Source organism: Arachis hypogaea, chromosome 14, assembly GCF_003086295.3.
Source record: "Arachis hypogaea cultivar Tifrunner chromosome 14, arahy.Tifrunner.gnm2.J5K5, whole genome shotgun sequence".
NCBI lineage: Eukaryota > Viridiplantae > Streptophyta > Magnoliopsida > Fabales > Fabaceae > Arachis > Arachis hypogaea.
The window spans coordinates 48059285-48066340 of NC_092049.1; the positions used below are offsets into that span (position 1 = coordinate 48059285).

The following is a 7056-nucleotide window of genomic DNA, read 5'->3' on the forward strand; positions in this document are numbered from 1 at the left end:
GGAGAAAATCTGACAGAAATTTTCGAAAAAGAAGGAGACATGGCCGAAAATAATAACAATGCAAGGAAGATGCTTGGTGACTTTACTGCACCAAATTCCAACTTACATGGAAGAAGCATTTGAATCCCTGCCATTGGAGCAAACAATTTTGAGCTTAAACCTCAATTAGTTTCTCTTATGCAACAGAATTGCAAGTTTCATGGACATCCATCAGAAGATCCTTTTCAGTTGTTAACTGAATTCTTGCAGATCTGTGATACTGTTAAGACCAATGGGGTTGATCCCGAGGTCTACAGGCTTATGCTTTTCCTGTTTGTTGTAAGAGACAGAGCTAGAATATATTTGGACTCTCAACCTAAAGACAGCCTAAACTCTTGGCATAAGCTGGTCACGGCTTTCTTAGCCAAGTTCTTTCCTCCTCAAAAGCTTAGCAAGCTTAGAGTAGATGTTCAAACCTTCAAATAGAAAGAAGTTGAATCCCTCTATGAAGCTTGGGAGAGATACAAGGAACTGACCAAAAAGTGTCCTTCTAACATGCTTTCAGAATGGACCATCCTGGATATATTTTATGATGGTCTGTATGAGTTATCAAAGATGTCATTGGACTATTCTGCAGGTGGATCCATTCACCTAAAGAAAACACCTGCAGAAGCTCAAGAACTCATTAACATGGTTGCTAATAACCAGTTCATGTACACTTCTGAGAGGAATCCTGTGAGTAATGGGACGCCTATGAGGAAGGGAATTCTTGAAATTGATGCTCTGAATGGCATATTGGCTCAGAACAAAATATTGACTCAGCAAGTCAGTATGATTTTTCAGAGTCTCAATGGATTGAAGGAATCATCCAACAGTACTACAGAGGCATCTTCTGTAGAAGAAGCTTATGATCCTGAGAACCCTGCAATAGCAGAGGTGAATCACATGGGTGAACCCTATGGAAACACCTATAATCCCTCATGGAGAAATCATCCAAATTTCTCATGGAAGGATCAACAAAATCCTTAACAAGGCTTTAATAATGGTGGACGAAATAGGTTTAGCAATAGCAAGCCTTTTCCATCATCCACTCAGCAACAGACAGAGAATTCTGAGTAGAATCCATCTAGATTAGCAAATATAGTCTCTGATCTATCTAAGGCCACTCTAAGTTTCATGAATGAAACAAGGTCCTCCATTAGAAATTTGGAGGCACAAGTGGGCCAGTTGAGTAAAAGGGTCACTGAAACTCCTCCTAGTACTCTCCAAGCAATACAGATGAAAATCCAAAGAGAGAGTGCAAGGCCATTGACTTGACCATCATGGCCGAACCTATAAGGGAGGAGGAGGACGTGAATCCTAGTGAGGAAGACCTCCTGGGACATTCAGTGACCAATAAAGAGTTTCCCTTTGAGGAACCAAAGGAATCTGAGGCTCATCTAGAGACCATAGAGATTCTATTGAACCTCCTTCTGCCCTTCATGAGCTCTGATGAGTATTCTTCTTCTGAAGAGAATGAAGACGTTACTGAAGAGCAAGTTGCTAAGTACCTTGGTGCAATCATGAAGCTGAATGCCAAATTATTTGGTAATGAGCCTTGGGAAGATGAACCTCCCTTGCTCACCAATGAACTGAATGCATTGGATAGGCAGAAATTACCTCAAAAGAAACAGGATCCTGGCAAATTCTTAATACCCTGTACCATAGGCACCATGACCTTTGAGAAAGCTCTGTGTGACCTGGGGTCAGGAATAAACTTAATGCCCCTCTCTGTAATGGAGAAACTTAGGATCTTTGAGGTGCAAGCTACCAGAATCTCATTAGAGATGGCAGATAACTCAAGAAAATAGGCTTATGGACAAGTAGAGAACGTGTTAGTAAAGGTTGAAGGCCTTTACATCCCTGCTGATTTCATAATCCTAGACACTGGGAAGGATGAGGATGAATCCATCATCCTTGGAAGACCCTTTCTAGCCACAGCAAGAGCTGTGATTGATGTGGACAGAGGAGAGTTGGTCCTTCAACTGAATGAGGACAAACCTTGTGTTTAAAACTCAAGGATCTCTTTCTGTAACAATGGAGAGGAAGCATGAAAAGCTTCTCTCACTGCAGAGTCAACCAAAGCCCCCAAAATCAAACTTTAAGTTTGGTGTTAGGAGGCCACAACCAGACTCTAAGTTTGGTGTTGAACCCCCACATTCAAACTCTAAGTTTGGTGTTGGGAGGTTCCAACCTTGCTCTGATTATCTGTGAGGCTCCATGAGAGCTCACTGTCAAGCTATTGACATTAAAGAAGCCCTTGTTGGAAGGCAACCCAATGCTATTTAATCATATTTATTTTATTTTCTTTTTGTTATTTCGTGTTTTATTAGGTTGATGATCATGTGGAGTCACAAAAACTACTGAAAAATCAAAAACAGAATGAAAAACAGCATTAAAAATAGCACACCCTAGAGGAGGAGTATTCTGGCATTTAAACGCCAGAAACAAGCATCTGTCTGGCGTTTAACGCCAGAAACAAGCATCTACCTGGCGTTAAACACCAAAAATAGGCTACATTTGGGTGTTTAACGCCAGAAACAGGCAGCAGTCTGGCGTTAAACGCCAGGATTGCACAGCAAGGGCGTTTTACACGCGTAAGTGGAGTAGGGATGTTAAGTCCTTGGCCCCACTGGATCTGTGGACCCCACAGGATCCCCACCACTTCTTCTCTCCTCTCCACACCTTTTCATAACTCTCTTCCCCAAATACCCTTCACCAATCACCTCAATCACTCTTCCCCATCACCTCTCCACCATTCACATTCATCCACTCTTCCCCAAAAACCTTACCTACCTACAAAATTCAAACTCTTTTCCCTCCCAAACCCAACCCTAATAGTCGAACCCTAATCCCTCCCCCACTACTATATAAACCCCTCAGTCCTTCTTTATTTTCACACAACACAACCCTCTCTTCTCCCCCTTGGCCGAATACACCTTCTCCCTCCATCTCCTCTTTCTTTTTCTTCTTCTCCTTCTTTCTTTCTTCTTTTGCTTGGGGACGAGCAAACATTTTAAGTTTGGTGTGGTAAAAAGCATTGCTTTTTATTTTTCTATAACCATCAATGGCACCTAAGGCCAGAGAATCCTCAAGAAAGAGGAAAGGAAAGGTAATTGCTTCCACCTCTGAGTCATGGGAGATGGAGAGATTCATCTCAAAGGTCCATCAAGACCACTTCTATGAAATTGTGGCCAAGAAGAAAGTGATTTCTGAGGTTCCATTCAAGCTCAAAAAGAATGAGTATCCGGCAATCCGACTTGAGATCCAAAGAAGAGGTTGGAAAGTTCTCACCAACCCCATTCAACAAGTCGGGATCTTAATGGTTCAAGAGTTCTATGCAAACGCATGGATCACTAGGAACCATGATCAAAGTGTGAACCCGAATCCAAAGCATTGGCTTACCATGGTTCGGGGAAAATACTTAGATTTCAGTCCGAAAAATGTAAGGCTGGCATTCAACGCTTAATCATTCCTACTAGCAACCGGTCTGAAGTTACTATAGATCGGGCTATCATGATCCATAGTATCATGATTGGGGAGGAAGTGGAAGTTCATGAGATTATACCTCAAGAACTCTACAAGGTGGCTGACAAATCATCCACTTTGGCAAGGTTAGCCTTTCCTCACCTCATTTGCCACCTCTGCAATTCGGCTGGAATTGACATAGAGGGAGACATCCTCATTGAAGAGGACAAGCCTATCACTAAGAAAAGGATGGAGCAAACAAGATAGCATGGATCTCAACAAAAGCATGAGGAAATTCCTCACCATGAAATCCCTGAGATGCCTCAGGGGATGCACTTTCCTCCACAGAATTATTGGGAGCAAATCAACACCTCCCTAAGAAAATTAAGTTCCAACATGGGACAACTAAGGATGGAGCACCAAGAGCACTCCATCATCCTCCATGAGATTAGAGAAGATCAAAGAGCTTTGAGGGAGGAGCAACAAAGACAAGGAAGAGACATAGAGGAGCTCAAGAGCACCATTGGTTCTTCAAGAAGAGGAAGACGCCACCCTCACTAGGGTGGACTCATTCCTTAATCTCCTTGTCTATTTATTTTCTGTTTTCGGTTTTTATGCTTATCATGTTTGTCTATGTTTGTGTCTTTACTAGATGATCATTAGTGTTTAAGTGTCTATGTCTTATAGCTATGAGTGTCCTATGAATCCATCACCTCTCTTAAATAAAAAAATGTTTTAATGACAAAAGAACAAGAAGTACATGGTTTCGAATTCATCCTTGAAACTAGTTTAATCATTTTTGATGTGGTGACAATACTTTTTGTTTTCTGAATGAATGCCTGAACAGTGCATATGTATTTTGAATTTGTTGTTTATGAATGTTAAATATATTGGCTCTTGAAAGAATGATGAAAAAGGAGAAATGTTATTTGATAATCTGAAAAATCATAAAATTGATTCTTGAAGCAAGAAAAAGCAGTGAAGAACAAAGCTTGCAGAAAATAAAAATGGCGAAAAAAAAAGAGAGAAAAAGAAAAAAAGAAAAAGCAAGCAGAAAAAGCCAAAAGCTCTTTAAACCAAAAGGCAAGACCAAAAAGCCAATAGCCCTTATAACCAAAAGGCAAGGGTAATAAAAAGGATCCAAGGCTTTGAGCATCAGTGGATAGGAGGGCCTAATGGAATAAAATCCTGGCCTAAGCGGCTAAACCAAGCTGTCCCTAACCATGTGCTTGTGGCGTGAAGGTGTCAAATGAAAACTTGAGACTGAGCGGTTAAAGTCAAGGTCCAAAGCAAAAAAAAAAAAAAGAGGCAAAACAAAGGGCTTAGGGCCACGGCTAAGACTCATAAAGTAGCTGTGTTTAAGAATCAACATACTGAACTAGGAGAATCGATAATACTATCTGAATTCTAAGTTCCTATAGATGCCAAAACTATTCAAGAGGCAAAAAGCTACTAGTCCCGCTCATCTGATTGGAGCTAAGTTTCATTGATATTTTTGAATTTATAGTATATTCTCTTCTTTTTATCCTATTTAATTTTCAGTTGCTTGGGGACAAGCAACAATTTACGTTTGGTGTTGTGATGAGCGGATAATTTATACGCTTTTTGGCATTGTTTTTACATAGTTTTTAGTATGATTTAGTTAGTTTTTAGTATATTTTTATTAGTTTTTAATTAAAAATCACTTTTCTGGACTTTACTATGAGTTTGTGTATTTTTCTGTGATTTCAGGTATTTTCTGGCTGAAATTGAGGGCCTTGAGCAAAAATCAGATTTAGAGGTTGAAGAAGGACTGCAGATGCTGTTGGATTCTGACCTTCCTGCACTCAAAGTAGATTTTCTAGAGCTACAGAACTCCAAATGGCAAGCTCTCAATTGCGTTGGAAGGTAGACATCCAGGGCTTTCCAGAAATATATAATAGTCCATACTTTTCCCGAGTTTAGATGATGTAAACTGGCGTTCAACTCCAGTTCCATGTTGCATTCTGGAGTTAAACGCCAGAAACAGGTTGCAAAGTGGAGTTAAACGACAGAAACAGGTTACAAACTGGCGTTCAACTCAAAGAGAAGCCTCTACACGTGTAAAGCTCAATGCTCAGCCCAAGCACACACTAAGTGGGCGCCAGAAGTAGATTTCTGCATCATTTACGCATTTCTGTAAACCCTAGTAACTAGTTTAGTATAAATAGGACTTTTTACTATTGTATTTACATCTTTTGTTCATCTTGGGATGCTTAGTTCTTAGATAATGGGAGCTGGCCTCTCGGCCATTCCTGAACCTTGTTCTTATGTATTTCCAACGGTAGAGTTTCTACACACCATAGATTAAGGTGTGGAGCTCTGCTGTTCCTCATGAATTAATGCAAAGTACTATTGTTTTTCTATTCAATTCAAGCTTATTCCTATTCTAAGATATCCATTCGCACACAAGAACATGATGAATGTGATGATTATGTGATGCTCATCATCATTCTCACTTATGAACGCGTGCTTGACAAACACTTCCGTTCTACATGCAAACAAGCTAGAATGAGTATCTCTTAGGTATCTAATACAGGGGACCGAGTCCGAGATATTAGAATCTTTGTGGTATAAGTTAGAACCCATGGACGGCCATTCTTGAGATTCGGAAAGTCTAAACCTTGTCTGTGGTATTCCGAGTAGGATCTGGGAAGGGATGGCTGTGATGAGCCTCAAACTCGCGAGTGCTGGGCGTAGTGACAGACGCAAAAGGATAGTAAATCCTATTCCAGTATGATCGAGAACCGACAGATGATTAGCCATGCAGTGACAGCGCATTGGACCATTTTCACATAGAGGACGGGATGTAGCCATTGACAACGGTGATGCCCAACATACAGCTTGCCATGGAAGGGAGTAGGAATTATTGGATGAAGACAGCAGGAAAGCAGATCTTCAGGAGGAACAAAAGCATCTCTATACGCTTATCTGAAATTCTCACCATTGAATTACATAAGTATCTCTATCCTAGTTTATATTTTATTTATATTTTTATTATCAATTCACCATAACCATTTGAATCCGCCTGACTGAGATTTACAAGGTGACCATAGCTTGCTTCAGGCCGACAATCTCCGTGGGATCGACCCTTACTCACGTAAGGTTTGTTACTTGGACGACCTAGTGCACTTGCTGTTTAGTTGTGCGAAGTTGTGACAAAGTGTGATTCACGTTTGAGAGCACCAAGTCTTTGGCGCCATTGTTGATGATCGCAATTTCGTGCACCAGAAGGACTAGCGTTAGTAAATATAGAATTAGCCAACAACTTTCAATTTAACTAATCACTTGAGCATTCCAACTCAAGTGTCTCCTTTTAATCCACCCACAAGTCAAATTGAGAGTCTACTCTATCAACATGAATACCATCTTCGTTGTTTTATAAGAGAAGTAAAAGGGGAACATAGTAATTAAAATCAATTGGAAGTAATTAAACTAATAATAAAATTTAAATGGAAAAAAACTTCTAGCATTAATAAATTCTAAAAACAATCCAATTGTAACTCTGAACAAAGATTAAGGATATGGAAGAGTAAGGGAATAAGAAAACAA

At 40.1% G+C, this 7056-nt stretch overlaps 1 non-coding gene across 1 annotated transcript; it reads right to left on the reverse strand.

The window, feature by feature from the left end:
* Window positions 1–432: 432 nt before the first annotated feature.
* Window positions 433–540, reverse strand: LOC112746538 (small nucleolar RNA R71). The gene has a single exon (XR_003174418.1). It is a non-coding gene; the product is annotated as a small nucleolar RNA R71 (small nucleolar RNA).
* Window positions 541–7056: the final 6516 nt, after the last annotated feature.